The sequence below is a fragment of the Oncorhynchus clarkii genome, chromosome 1, assembly GCF_045791955.1.
Source record: "Oncorhynchus clarkii lewisi isolate Uvic-CL-2024 chromosome 1, UVic_Ocla_1.0, whole genome shotgun sequence".
NCBI lineage: Eukaryota > Metazoa > Chordata > Actinopteri > Salmoniformes > Salmonidae > Oncorhynchus > Oncorhynchus clarkii.
The window spans coordinates 35,185,904-35,202,245 of record NC_092147.1 but is presented as its reverse complement, the minus strand read 5'-3'; the positions used below and the strand labels follow the sequence as shown (position 1 = coordinate 35,202,245).

The window sequence follows — 16,342 nt, the reverse complement described above, 5'->3', positions numbered from 1 at the left end:
TATTTGGTTAGTTAGCCTTGTTAGTCAGCTAGCTGATACCTCACACTTAGGGGTTGGCTCTGCTGGCTTGAGTATGAAAAGAAGCTGGCTAACATCTCGATATCATACAAATGTGTTGACGTGTTGATTGGCTGCAGATAACAAATTAATTTAAAAGTCTAAATGGAATCACAAATAACTTTTCATTTTGGTTATCCACCAATACCCAATGTCGTATTTTATCTTACCTTAGATAGCTAGCTACATTCGTAAACGTGTGAAGTGCACATTCTTCAGAGAGCATTTGCAAATACACGCACAAGTTTGCTTGACAACGGCAAATTACTTCCTGGATACGGTTATAAAAGGGGGCTTTGCCCCTTGGGATATGTAGTCTAAAGTGTATTTTTTTTATTGCATGATCGATAACAACACTACGATGATAAGCTACCGCACATTCTAGTCTACATGTTCAGCCACATATTAATATTAAACATGTAATACTAAAGCTCCCAGGTTTACTTTATCTGACTGGGCTATGGTTCGAAAATGTGAAATGCATAAATCACGTTAAGATTGGCTACTACGGAATTTGTAGTTGTAATTCTGTATGCCCACACTGCCCCTTTATATTTTGCAGTTATACGGAAACCGCCCAATGTGCTAACTAACGATGGTCAAAACAGGCAACTGAACTGTTCTCGCCGGGGCGGTTCATACAGGGGCTGGGCGTGGACTCTAACAGTCTTCTCTCCCTATTCGAAGCACATTGTTCGCCGTGAGCTAACCTCGCATACAACACTGAACGAATGCTTTGATAAATTTCAATTAAAATTGCAGTGTCTGGAATAACATACATTTCTGTTGTCGAAACTATTGAGACATTCGTTGAGGAAACACCATCTGGACTTCAACGCTTGGAACGCTCAGAAGCTACTGAGTAATAATACATTGTTTCCAGTAGACCACCTCGCCCTCTTGATAATTAGGGTAGAGCTCTGCTTATTGTAAGTATTCCGTGCACATTTTTCACCTCTTACACAAATGTATGATTCTTGAAATGTGTCGCTCAACGTTGTTTGTGCATTGACCGGGGAACCCATACAGGGGACCAAAATGTGCTACAACTGTTCGAGCTCGTTCACACCGCCAAACACTGCGGCGCACCTTTACATTTTGTGTTTTTACGACATCATTCACGCCTGCATCAGGCTGTCTCGTTGGCAAGCACAACATTGGGAAGTGTAGCCTAACGTTTTACCAAACAAGCTGATGTTTCCGTGATCATTGACTCAACATATTGCTATATAATTTGTTTACTACTATTTTCTCAAATATAGGCTATATTTAGTTCGTTGGCTAAATCCCGGCTCGCCGCCTAAACTTCACGGACAGGGGAGGATCATTTAATGCCGATATGTAAACTAAACCATGGAAGCACATTTTCATTGTCAAGAAATTAAAGTGTTAAACTGTTGACATTTTTTTTAAATGTTATGGCCAGTCAATGAGGGCTCCACAGCCGCCCTGCGTCTGTAGTTTGTAGACCACACGGACGCGGGTGACGCCCAGTCACAGTGAAAACCGAATTGGAGCACTGCGGAAGTTGCATTCCATTACTAGGCGTTTGATTAAGAACGCGATTCCATTCCGACGTGCTTGGTCATGGTCCAGGAATAACTGATTTCTAGGCTAGAGACAGTAGGTTATGCCGCGTTCAAGACAACTGGGAACTCGGGAAAAAAAATAGCTCCGACTGGGAAAAACTATAGACATTATTGCAGCGTTCAAAACAACTGGGAACTCGGAAATCTTAGACTTCTGTGAGTATATAAGACAACTGGGAACTCTTTAAAAAAAAATATATATATATATAACGATCTACGACTGAAAAATCATTTTATGCAGTCATCCATCTCGAAATTCCAAGTCGGAAACTAGGGCATCTTTCTAGAGCTCCGACATTCCGGCTTGAAAATATCAGATCTCATGATTTAACCTTGTTTTTTTTAGAGTTCCCAATTGTCTTGAAAGCACCGTAAAACCAGTAGATAGGGATAACGCTGACATCATCCACGTATTCCTATGGAAATCTCCAGGCGGGCATGAATACGGAAGTATTTGAATTTGAAGTGAGCCATATTGCTGAATGGCACCCAAAAATTGCTAAGGGTTATGGTGAAAGTGGCCGTCACTTGCAAAGGATCATGGTCGATGTAGTCGTTTTCATCCTTCCTGAGAGTTAAATGGCGTCTCCTCATAGCATGCCAGCCTGTGGGTTGTCTGTCAACATGTGGTCCAGTATGATGACAAATGTAGTAGTCAGAATGGATCACTATTTAATTAAATATATTGATTTGTAACAAACTTTAAAATAATTCACTGTGGGAATCGAACTTCATCACAAACAAATTTTAGATCCGAAAACAGACATCCAACATTTTTGGGGGGCTTTCTGGTGATCATAATTTACTAAGACTTTCTTGGGCAGACCAGGGCTTTTGGCATTGGTTGCTATGCAGTAGCCGACCAGCAGCGCTTGTGACTCCACACACCAGACCGGACACTGGGGGGCCTGCAACCAACCCGGAATTCCAAATCAGGAACTCTGGCTTCTTTCTAGAGCTCTGATTATTTATTTATTTATTTTTTTAACCTGAAGATCAATGATATCATGATTGGCCCTTTTTTATTTTTTACTATCAGTCCTACCAGACAAAAATGTCATAAGTTCGTCTATGTTGCCTAGCTTATATTAAAAGTTTAGGCATTGAGTACATGCGGAACAATATTTTTGAGTAGCCTGACGTTGAAACAAAAGAGAAGCATGGTATTGTGTGTAGTCTATATATAGCCCACACAAGGCTAAATATAACACTCATTCAACAACATTGCTACTCCCTATTTATGCCTGCCAAAGTGTAGCAACTCTCACCGGGTTTCCACTAGATAGCACAGCCACAAAGTCATTAATTGGCTGTATAGTAGAAATTCCTAAAAACAGCTTGGTCTTAATTTAAGGTAAGGCATAAAGTAAGCTGTGTGGTTGAGGTTATGTTTTAAGTCAACCCAAGTGGGCTGGGTTTATGACTTTGGCAGTAGTAACTAATGACGACCCTCTCACTGCCACTCAGTGGGGTATGACATCATCCATGTTGGGTTGACCAAGAGATTTAAGGTAAATCCACACTACAGAGATGGAAGCTACGGAGCGTAGCGCAGTCCTGTAATGTCGTTTTTTGTCACAAAAGCGGCAGCTCCTTGTAATACGCTACGGCATTTGACACAGTTTTTTGCTAACTGGAAATTGAGAAGCGCCATATCATTCCTTGCAACGACTTGAGGGGCAGTATTGAGTGAGGTTTGCAATGGAAGTCCCGCCCTGTATCTAAATCACATCCCATCAGATATAAACACAGAAGAGATGGAAGTGCTGCTACTTCGCTGCAACTGCTATTCTACTTATTGTTCTACTTGCAAGCATCCTTTTTTTGTGCTTTTATTTCAACATTTGCTACATGCAATTATGCCTGTCCAGTTTTAAGGAGCATCTGCAAGGAGGTGAGATGATACGATAACCTCTACAATCCTTCAGTGCAGTTGTTTTTGGACAAGAACGTAAAAGATAACCACTGGAGGGAGATATCACAAATTGGAACAAGGATACTGATATCAAAGAAAAATGGAGTATGATTCGGGACCGGTATGTACGCAATTAGAAAAAGGTGAAGGAGACAAGGAGTGTGGCTTCGTGTTTGCGTGAAACATCGTCAGACATATGCCAGATATGGTATGTACTCTTGTCATGCAGCTGAGTACTTTTGAACAGTGTATGTTTTGATCTTATGTTTAGCAGACCTAGTTAGAACATGTGAAATCATCTCGTTTCTGGATGGGAGAAAGTGTAAGTTGGAAATATCCTGTGCCTGTTTTTGTTATCATAATGATTAGCAGGGCCAGTTCAAACATCTGAAAACAGACACTGTTTGTGCTAGTTAGATTGAGATGTTTATGAAATCACTTATGTTGTGTGAGCATTTTAACTCAAAATGGGCCAATGGAGATTGCTGCTTATAGGCGTTGTGAGAGGGATTGCATTGTAGACAGGACTAGGGCCCATCTACAGGTGATTCATCGCCCATTGATTCATCATCTCCCCGGCCTAGTTCATCACGTCCCCGGACCCTCTCACTAACGCCTAATGCTCCGCCCAGGTGCACCCTTGCTCTCTTCCCTGGCACTCCATCAAACTCCATCCAACTCCAGTGGCTGGATGTGGATGACAGCGGAGGATCCTTAGGACACTGACATTATGTCCTCTTGTGATCGTCACCTGGGGAAAAAAATAAAATAAATGTCAGACCTTTTGCTCTATAATGTCTTTCTTTGTCTGGTTATTGGCACTTGTGACAGAAAACAATTCTGTTTTCTTAATTAGTCACTCAGTAAACTTGTACTGCTTTGCACATGAGCTATGTGAAGTAGATGAGGTTAATGTCTTGTGGGTCTGTCCTTATTGTATACTCCTGGACAGTCATTCTCACCTATTTACCATAGTAGGAAAGTTCTCATTAAAATGTTGAAAGGTCACTACACATAACACAAGGTTGTACATGGCCATGTAAATGTCTTGTGGGTCGAGCCTTAAAAGAATATGACAAACTTAAATGACACAAGGATGAAGTGACTTTCATTATTGTACTCTTTATTGTGACTAGTAATGTGTGAATAAGATAAAGGCCAAAATCCGAATGGCGAAGCTAAGTGTGTCGCTCACAACATGACCTAGAAACAGACATCACCCAGAGGAAGAGAACATATGTGCTCCCATGTTTTTCCGTCCCACACCAACATTTTGAACATTTATTGTAGTGTGCCACATGTGATGGCAGCATCTTGGAAATACACTCAACCAGCTGGTATGAGGAAGTAGTCCTTTAGGTTATTGCGCACATCAAGGCCAGCGGAACCTTTTTGAATAAAATAAGCGTTTCCGTTAGCCTTCATGTTCCCGTTCAATACTATTGTGTACTGTAACAACTGTGTGGCCTATGCTTTGGACATAGGCCCCAATCCTCTTATTGGGATGCCAGATCACTTTTATGAGGCACAAGTTCTATATTGGTATCATTTTCACACCATATATAATTAGTCATATGCATTTAGCATACCTACATGGATATGGTCACATCAGGTTTACTCTGTGGGAATGCCTCTTCCCACACTTAGACATATGTACTCTGTGTTTTGGTCCCCGGTATGCACACCGGCCTTGGTAGCTGCAATGAGTTGGGAGCCGACCTTGCTTCGCGTGAAGATTCCCACGTCTCCCTCCTAACCATATACACCCATGTCGATCACGATGAAGCAGTACTTTCATCGTAAACTGCAATCGGTACCATTGAGATAAAGCCCTTGTAGTTGTGGTACTCGTTGCCTGAGTTTTCCGTCGACAGCTCCTGCACACAACTAATAATTCCAACGATCCCAAAACTCAGCCGATTTCGCCCCATTTTTCCATGGAGGGATGAGCAACAAAATCCTCCTTCAGGATATACCAGATAGCCAGGCACACTTCTGTGATTGTCACAAAATGTTGATATTTTAGTTTATAACTTGCTGCGATACTTTGTGTGCTGCCACTCGCTAAAAACCGAAGGGTCAGAGCCAGCCATTCTGCAGCACTTAGCTATGGACAAGCTCATCCCTTCTTGTAGTGTTCACTGGACGAACATGCCATTTTCTTTATTTCTCCTCCTGAGTATTAAGAGCCGTTCAAGGTCTTCCAATTCGTAGAGAGACATGTTTGCCTCTGTAACTTGTTAAATCCTTAAGTGTCTGGGCCTCCTGACTGGCGGAGTGGTCTAAGGCACTGCATCCGGGTTCGATCCTAAGCTGTGTCGCAGCCGGCCGCGACCAGAAGACCCATGAGGCAGCGCACAATTGGCCCAGCGTCGTCCGGGTTAGGGGAGGGTTTGGCTAGTTTGTCCTTGTCCCATCGCGCTCTAGCGACGACTCCTTGTGGCCGCTAAGCGCATGCACGCTGACTTCAGGGTGCCAGCTGTATGGTTTTTCCTCTGACATATTGATGCGGCTGGCTCCTGGGTTTTGCGAGAAGTGTGTCAAGAACTAGTGCAGCTTGGCGGGTCGTGTTTCGGTGGATGCATGGCTCTCTACCTTCACCTCTCTGAGTCCGTACAGGAGTTGCAGCTATGGGACAAGACTGTAACTACCAATTGGATATCATGAAATGGGGGGGGGGGGGGGGGGGGAATAGGTAAAAAGCACAAAATAGAACACCATACTAGCTAGTATTTGTAAACAAAAGGCACAACACCGGATCCGGAAGTTCAAATGTCATCACTAGCTACTGTCAGAGTGCCTTGGACCCTCTTGCTTGGTGAGCTACTCAGACATCCCAAGCCCCCTAGTAGATATACACTACACAAGGCAGACTTCCTCTCTGGGTGGAATGCAGAAGTGCACGCTGCTCCAAAATGCACGTGCAGGCACATTGATCGCTGGAGTGATGTCTGTAGAGACCATTATGGATTATATATCTTCACACTGTATAATCATACATGCCATTCATTGCAGGTCAGATTCACACATTGTCAGTCATCGGGTGTTTTGATGATAACTTCCTATTTTTGTTTATGATGTCGATGCTTATTAGTAATACAGTAGCCTAGCGGTGCTTAGTAATACAGTAGCCTAGGTGCTTAGTAATACAGTAGCCTAGCGGTGCTTAGTAATACATTAGCCTAGCGGTGCTTAGTAATACGGTGCTTAGTAGTACAGTACACTAAAATGAGTGGATGACAAATCAGTGGTCTGATAAAGAATGATTCAAGAAGCATGACGTCAATACCCCATGAGTAACAGGTTAATACAAAAAGCAATGATGCCAATGGAAGTTCTCTGCTCATTTACACTCAAGCTAGATAAACCATTGATATGGACACGGTCAGATTTAGAAAAGGTTCCATTCACATAACGGGCATTGAGGTGGTTTGTTGCACTTGATGAGGGGTAGCCGAAGCTACCTGAGGGACAAGGCCCCTCTAATGCTTGGGCATGTTGCTTTGTGTTAGGGATTGTTGACTAATGGATTGAATGGTTGGTCTTCCAGCTGCTTTCTATTGTCATAGAGCTGAATAGAGAGCGACTCTGTCCACTGATGGTCCTGTCTCGTGTTTGTGTGTGAGATGATCCCTGGTTAACAACCTGAAAGGAGGACCCAGTGAGGAAAAAGGTCATATTTTGCTAAGAGGCTGTCTATTTTGAGGCTAGGGCCCTCACTTCTATTCTCTTCTACACACAGCGTTTTATTGGGGAGAGGGCACTGCACTCTCACTCATTAACCGCCCCCCCCCAGAGCTTTCTTGACTCCAAGGATCTTGATTAGTTGACTGACTGATCCATTATCCATCCCTAAAGATAGGGTTCGATACTGTTAGCTAGCAAAAAGATCCAAGTTGGCTAAAGATTAGCTGGCTAATCACTAGCAAGTAAGCTTGATTGTTGATGAGACGTGTTAATTTTCTGTAAGCCAATACTCGCTACAAAAAGTTTGTCATTATTAGTGAATGTGCATTATGCGTGGTTCTAGTTAGATTTGTTAGTTTTTTAAAATCATATTCTCATAGACTTGAAAGCCAGATAAGTGATAATTGCAAAATAAATTATTAGTGGGTCTTAAGTTTGTGGAAGGCTTATATTCAGCCTAGGTATACGTTCACAAGCCCTGAATTCATTAGATTGTTGCTGACTGTTTAACATCTGGTGTATTTGACCTTTTCAATTGTACAACTCTTATTTTGGAATACATTTGTAAAAATCAAGGTATACAGTGCATTCTTAAAGTATTCAGATCCCTTGACTATTTCCACATTTTGTTACGTTACAACCTTATACCCCGACTACACCATGCATGAGCATTGCAAAATAAATGTAGAAATCTATATTATTCAATTATTGCACCCACACTGCTCGTGCGCGCCAATGAGCATCTGCGTTGCCAAGGGCTAAAATATAAGTCAGTTCTACTTGCGATGCAGATCGCGCTGCAAGTTCTGCCTCTACCATCTCCTCATTGGTTTATAGAAGCTGATAGCACATGGGTATCTCCTCATTGGTTATACCCACGTGGGTGACTGAAAGACTAATGAGGTCAGTGGCGTTAATGCACCTAATTTATTAAAGTTACCAATCACAATATAAAGTCCAGAGAAGAAAAGGACTGGAAGGAGAAGAGATGACTATAAACGATCCGGTTGACCGTTTTATGTGTGGATTAATTGTCTGAGTAGAGGACCTTGTGCATTTCAGGTGAAATAACAACTCAATGTTTATATCCCAGGACAAATTAGCTAGGAACAGCAAGCTAGCTAAATAGGACAAATTAGCTAGCAAGTGCAAGCTAGCTAGCTAAATTGCCATAAATATTTAATGCTTTTCGACCTGTCTCCAAATTAATATAATTGGTTCGGGGTTTGTTTTGATATTTTAACCTGGGTGTTGTGATCGCATTTGGTGTGGGGGGGACAGAATACATTTATGCACGATGTTGCACGCGCGCAACTGGTTTGGGTTCCGTGCTCTAAAATTGATGAGGAAAATGTTTTATTTAATAAATCTACACACAATACCCCACAATGACAAAACAAAAACAGGTTTTTAGAAATGTTTGCTAATTTATTACAAATAAAAAAAACAGCCACCTTATTTACATAAGTATTCAGACCCTTTGCTATGAGACTTGAAATTGAGCTCAGGTGCATCCTGTTTCCATTGATCAGCCTTGATGTTTCTACCACTTGATTGGTCAATTCATTGGACACGATTTGGCTGGCACACACCTGTCTATGTAAGGTCCCACAGTTGACAGTGCATGTCAGAGCAAAATCTGCAGCATTGAAGGTCACTAATAACAGTGGCTTCCATCATTCTTAAAAGGAAGAAGTTTGGAACCGACAAGGCTCTTCCTAGAGCTGGCTGCCCGGCCAAACTGAGCAATTGGGGGAGAAGGGCCTTGGTCAGGGAGGTGACCAAGAACCTGATGGTCACTCTGACAGTGCTCCAGTTCCTCTGTGGAGATGGGAGAACCTTCCAGAAGGACGACCATCTCTGCAGCACTCCACCAATCAAGCCTTTTATGTGGACAGATGGAAGCCACTATTCAGTTTAAGGCTAGAGGTTGACCGATAATGATTTTTCAACGCCGATACCGATTATTGGAGGACCAAAAAAGCCGATACCGATTTAATCGGCCGATTTAAATTATTTATTTTTTAAAATGTTTTATTTGTAATAATGATTACAATAATACTGAATGAACACTTATTTTAACTTAATATAATACATCAATAAAATCAATCTAGCCTCAAATAAATAATGAAACATGTTCAATTTAGTTAAATAGTGCAAAAACACAGTGTTGCAGAAGAAAGTAAAAGTGCAATATGTGCCATGTAAAAAAGCTAACGTTTAAGTTCCTTGCTCAGAACATGAGAATATATGAAAGCTGGTGGTTCCTTTTAACATGAGTCTTCAATATTCCCAGGTAAGAAGTTTTGGGTTGTAGTTATTATAGGAATTATAGGATTATTTCTCTCTATACCATTTGTATTTCATATACCTTTTGACTATTGGATGTTCTTATAGGCACTTTAGTAATGCCAGTGTAACCGTATAGCTTCCGTCCCTCTCCTCGAAACAAAAGCCGCGGCTCTTGCAGAGCAAGGGGAACAGCTACTTCAAGGTCTCAGAGCGAGGGACGTCACCGATTGAAACGCTATTAGCGCGCACCCCGCTATCTAGTGAGCCATTTCACATCGGTTACACCAGCCTAATCTCGGGAGTTGATGGACTTGAAGTCATAAACAGCGCAATGCTTGAAGCATTGCGAAGTGCTGCTGGCAAACGGAGGAAAGTGCTGTTTGAATGAATGCTTACGAGCCTGCTGCTCCCTACCGCCGCTCAGTCAGACTGCTCTATCAAATCATAGACTTAATTATAACATAACACAGAAATACGAGCCTTAGGTCATTAATATAGTCAAATCCGGAAACTGTTATTTCGAAAACAAAACGTTTATTCTTCAGTGAAATACGGAACCGTTCCGTATCTTATCTAACGGATGGCATCGCCAAGTCTATATATTGCTGTTACATTGTACAACCTTCAATGTTATGTCATAATTATGTACAGTTCTGGCAAATAAATACTGTCTTTGTTAGGAAGAAATGGTCTTCACACAGTTTGCAACGAGCCAGGCGGCACAAACTGCTGCATATACCCTGACTGCTTGAACGGAACGCAAGAAAAGTAACACAATTTCCCTATTTTAAAGAAATTCATTTTAGCAGGCAATATTAACTAAATATGCAGGTTTAAAAATATATACTTTTGTATTGATTTTAAAGAAAGGCACAGATGTTTATGGTTAGGTACACATTGGAGCAACAAAGGGCTTTTTCGTGACTGCGCACCGCAGCGATTATATGCAACACAGGACACGCTAGAGGAACTTGTTTTTTATAGGATACGTTTAATGCTAACTAGCAACGTACCCGCCACGCAGGCTCCTCGTGGACTGCAATGTAAGGCAGGTGATTAGTAACCTGGAAGATTGCAAGATTGAAAACCCGAGCTGACAAGGTAAAAATCTGTCGTTCTGCCCCTGAACAAGGCAGTTAACCCACCGTTCCTAGGCAGTCATTGAGAATAAAAATTTGTTCTTAAACTGACTTGCCTAGTTAAATAAATATATATATAAAAAAAATCTGCCACAATCGGTGTCCAAAAATGCAGATTTCCGATTGTTATGAAAACTTGAAATCGACCCTAATTAATCGGCCATTACGATTAATCGGTCAACCTCTATTTAAGGCACATGACAGCCCACTTGTAGTTTGCCAAAAGGCACGTAAAGGATGAAATCAAGATTTAACTACTTGGCCTGAATTCCACGTATCACATCTGGAGGAAATCTGGCACCATCCCTATGGTGAAACATGGTGGTGGCAGCATCAGGCTGTAGGCATGTTTTTCAGCGGCAGGGACTGAGAGACTAGTCAGGATCGAGGGAAAGATGAACAGAGCAAAGTGCAGATATCCTTGATGAAAACTGGGTCCAGAGCTCTTAGGACCTCAGACTGGGGTGAAGGTTCACCTTCCAAAAGGACAACGACACAAAGTCTCTGACAAGTCTCTGAATGTCCTTGAGTGGCCCGGACTTGAACCCGATCGAACATCTCTGGAGAGACCAGAAAAGAGCTATGCAGATATGCTCCCCATTCAATCTGACAGAGCTTGAGAGGATCTGCAGAGAATAATGTGATAAAGTCTGCAAATACAGGTGTGCGAAGCTTAGAGCTTCATTCTCAAGACTCGAGGGTGTAATCGCTGCAAAAGCTTCTTCAACCATGTACTGAGTAAAGGTTCTTAATACTTATGTGATTGTGACATTTCAGTTTTATTTTTTCCCCACATTTCATTGTGTACATTTGTTTAAAAACCTGTTTTTGCTTTGTCATTATAGGGTATTGTGTGTATTAATCCATTTTAGAACAAGGCTGTAACATAACAAAATGTGGAAAAGGTCAAGGGGTCAGAATACCTTTTGGAATGCACTGTGAATCACCTAATACGTTTTTAAAAATTGAGAACATTTTTAGGCCATATCTCCCAGCCCTGCCAGTGAAAATGTGCCTGGTCACGTTAGTTTTTGTTTCACAATTAACCAACATTCTGAAAAGGCAACAACTGCACTGGTATGCCCCTCCCTGTTTGTCAGGGCTCAGTAATCTAGGCAAAATAACTCATTTATTTTTAAAAACGGATGGATTTCCGACGCTGTTCGTTTTTGTCGATTTTTATTATTATGATTTTTTTTATCACACTGCACACAGCCTATAGATAATCTGTCGGGCAGAGAGTGCGTGCAGCTCTCAAACAGCTGGTTGTTGTGTGGCGTGAAGACAGACAGTGGTAGGGGTAGGGAATATGATCCAAGTTATATCTACCAGTAAATGCTATGGCAAGAATGGGTATGCAAACCAGGTTTAAAAAATAAAAGTCTTGACTGAATTGCCCATTGTAAATATTCAACCATCATGGAAGCCTAACTTGAAAATCAGACATTTCCTCTAGGCTCTTTAGTCCTTGAAAATTCATGGATGTTATGGTAGCCGATTTAGAAGTTCTACTACTCCAATAGAATTATTTCTTGATTTAATTTCTGGTCAGTTTTTATGAGGTAGGCGCTTTTGTTTGTTAACCACCATTTCAATTGAATGGCGTTGTGCTAGTCTGCTGCGCATGTTGCTGTAAAATCATTGAATGTTGGCTTGAACTTGGTTTCCATAGTGTTAAAAAAATTATAATTGGTCGCTTTCTCATTTTAAAACATGACACAGTAACCCCTCAATAACTCTTTAACATCCCAAATGGCGAGACTGACTAGATACCACATGTGAACAGGCTTCATTATTGTGTTTGTGTCGGGAGCCTGTACTGAACAAAAATATAAACATAACATGCAACAATGTAAAATATTTTTACTGAGTTAGTTTATAGCAATAAATCACTCAATTGAAATGTATTAGGCCTTAATCTATTGATTTCACATCACTGGCTAGGGGTGCAGCCAATCATTATGAGATTTTCCCCACAAAATGGCGTTACTACAACAATAAAATATATCATGGTAAGTCCTCGAAAATTACAATTTAAGTGCTTGGGAAAAGTCCTTGACAGTCCTTGAATTTGACTTGCCGATGTCTGTATGAACCCAATAGTTGCTCAGTTTGCAAATGGAAGATAGCAGATTTAGCAGATTAAGTTATGTGCGCATCATTCGCTTTCCTGTCAGATCTTGACCTGGGACGGAATTTTCTTTTAATATGGGGCCAGTAGCTTTGGCCTGGTGTGCTACTGGCAAATTTACCGGAATATCAAGCCCTGCTCAATGTTTACCACCATGTCTACCACTTGTGTGGCCGTTAGCATCGCTAGTGAAAGCATAACCATTTTTGTTTTTTTGCAGTCAATTAAAAGGTAACTACAAAGTAGCCTATGCTAACCTTGCATAATCATGGTTATTTGCATCAATCCAGTGGCCATTTGCTTTGAAAACTCCACATGTGGCTAAAGACACGCCACTAGCCAAACACAGCTGTCCGGCCGGTGCACACCTGAATTAAAGGTTAACTACACAAAAAAAATCTTAATGTCATTTTTCCTAGACCTCAAATGGTGCCCTGGTGTGGTTTAAGCATTGTTGTGGACTTTTCTATAATAATAAGTGTGATTTTGAGAGTCAAAACCTGAAACATCAGACCTTGCCACTTTTTCTTTTTTTGCTGTGGTATCGATTTTGCAGAAAAAAAACACAAAGCACTTAAAATAAAGTGCAATATTTATTTATTGCAGATTTTAAAGTCTTTACTTTGCTGTTACAGTAAATCAATGTAAGGACACTGGTTATATATGGAATGCATGCACATTTATGGCACACAGGCCAGGTCATTATGTATTTGTTTTTAAATTGTGCGACAATCACCAGTGGAAAAAGTTAGTGTAGAACCCTGAAAGGCCTGGCTAGTTATATCTCCCTTTGTAAATGGATGGATTTTCTTAAGCTAAATTGTGTCAAGGCTTGGTTACATTGTGTTGTAGCATTGCAGCCAAGTCTCCTCCAGTGCCCCACTAAAGATGCCATTTACAGAGATGAAGTCATTTGTGTGTGTGTGTGTGTGTGGTGGGGGGGGGGTTGGCTCCATGGTGGTCGCTGTGTTCGATTGTGATCCGTCCCTAGAGAGGTTCCCCTTACCATCATCTCTCCATTAAAAATCTATTATCCCTGCAGTGGGCTTTTGGCTCTGCCAATATGGATCCTTTAACCAATTTAAGTGCTTTAGTTGAGAGAGGGGGCTGCATGTGTAGACGCAGAAGTCCGCTCTTAAGTTCTTTATCCTCGACATAGGATGGGTGGGACCGACAGCAGGACAATTCTTTGTTTTCAGGATGAAAGGTAGTCTCCCTCTCATCAGAAACTCGATTGAGTGGCAAAGAGTAGCCTTCTAGTATCAAATCAATGCTGAATACAATTTATTTTCTGCCCACCCGTACTGTGTCTATGCAGTAGAGGTCGACCGATTATGATTTTTCAAAGGATTATTGGAGGACCAAAAAAAGCCGATACCAATTAATCATCCGTTTAAAAATAAAAAATAAAGTTTTAATTTTGATTTATTTGTAATAATGACAATTACAACAATACTGAATGAACACTTATTTTAACTTAATATAATACATCAATAAAATCAATTTAGCCTCAAATAAATAATGAAACATGTTCAATTTGATTTAAATAATGCAAAAACACAATGTTGCAGAAGAAAGTAAAAGTGCAATATGTGCCATGTAAAAAAAGCTAGCGTTTAAGTTCCTTGCTCAGAACATGAGAACATGGTTCCTTTTAACATGCGTTTTCAATATTCCCAGGTAAGAAGTTTTAGGTTGTAGTTATAGGAATTATAGGACTATTTCTCTCTTTACCATTTGTATTTCATATACCTTTGACTATTGGATGCTCTTATAGGCACTTTATTGGTGCCTACCATCGCTCAGTCAGACTGCTCTATCAAATCATAGACTTAGTTATAACATGATAACACACAAAAATAGGAGCCTTAGGTCATTAATATTGTCGAATCCGGAAACTATCATCTCGCAAACAAGACGTTTATTCTTTCAGTGAAATACTGAACCATTCCATATTTTATCTAACGGGTGGCATCCATAAGTCTAAATATTGCTGTTACTTTGCACAACCTTCAATGTTATGTCATAATTATGTACAATTCTGGCAAATTAGGCGACCCAAACTGTTGCATATACACTGACTCTGCGTGCAATGAATGCAAGAGAAGTGACATAATTTCACCTGGTTAATATTGCCTGCTAACCTGGATTTCTTTTAGCTAAATATGCAGGTTAAAAATATATACTTCTGTGTATTGTTTTTAAGAAAGGCATTGATGTTTATGGTTAGGTACACATTGGAGCAACGATACGTACCGCATCGATTATATGCAATGCAGGACACGCTAGATAAACTAGTAATATCATCAACCATGTGTAGTTAACTAGTGATTATGATTGATTGATTGATTTTTGTTTTTTATAAGATAAGTTTAATGCTAGCTAGCAACTTACCTTGGCTTATTGCATTCACGTAACAGGCAGTCTCCTTGTGGAGTGCAATGAGGCAGGTGGTTAGAGCGTTGGATTAGTTAACTGTAAGGTTGCAAGATTGAATCCCTGAGCTGACAAGGTAAAAATCTGTTGTTCTGCCCCTGAACAAGGCAGTTAATCCACTGTTCCTAGGCCGTCATTGAAAATAAGAATGTGTTCTTAACTGACTTGCCTAGTTAAATAAAGATTAAATACAGGTGTAAAAAAAAAAAAAAAAAATCTGCCAAATCGGTGTCCAAAAATACTGATTTCCGATTTCTATGAAAACTTGAAATCGGCCCTAATTAATCGGCCATTCCGATTAATCGGTCGACCTCTACTATGCGGTGGGGTCTGAAATTATCGACACCCTTGATGAAGATGAGCAATAATAACTGTATAAAAATAACTAATTAAAATACTGAGCTATATTGTATGCTAAAAAGGGAAATTACATTATTTAATTTATACTAATACAATTGCTCAGAGAAAGAGATTTTGTTTAACAAGTAAACGCCCTCCCTAACCTCACCATTACCAATAACAGGAGAGGTTAGCATTTCTTGGGGATATGATCTTTGACCCTCTAACTTTCATTATTCTCAATTCATTCAGGATTATCCATAATTATGGTAGCGTCCACATTAATGTAGAAGTGTTTAGAAACCTACAGTATTCTATTCTTATTTACCATTCATTCCTATTGGGCACACAATCTGAAACACAACCAAAACTGCAAATGCATCCAACAAGTTTGTAGAGAGACGAGCTCGATGTGACTCTACAGAGTCACATGACTTGCAAGGAACATTGAGACAAATACTACGTTTTTGAATACTATATAACATTCTTTAAGTGTCAATTTTGACCTACCTTAAAATAATTTCCCCCAAAAATTTTTGGAGCATACAATATAGCTCAGTATTTTTATTTGTTTTATACAGAAATTAGCAATAATCTTTATTGACGGTATCAATCATTTCAGTATGAAATACAGCATTTCACTGTATATAAACCCAATGTGTTGCTAAGGCAGTGCTACCTCCTAGGTCCAACATGTAGGCCCAACACGTGGGGTGCAGTGCATATCAGTAAGGTAAGTTGGATGTCTCTGACTGTT

At 40.4% G+C, this 16,342-nt stretch overlaps 1 protein-coding gene across 2 annotated transcripts in view; it reads left to right on the top strand.

Moving 5' to 3' along the window:
- The first annotated feature begins 617 nt into the window (after positions 1 to 617).
- Positions 618 to 16,342, top strand: part of LOC139406562 (GTPase HRas-like) — a 37,848-nt gene continuing 22,123 nt past the window's right edge. The window contains exon 1 of one of the 2 annotated variants that reach the window (XM_071149279.1): positions 618 to 986. The gene's annotated coding sequence lies outside the window, so the exon portion shown is untranslated. The remainder of the gene's footprint in view (positions 987 to 16,342) is intronic. The other variant, XR_011634004.1, reaches the window with a different exon arrangement.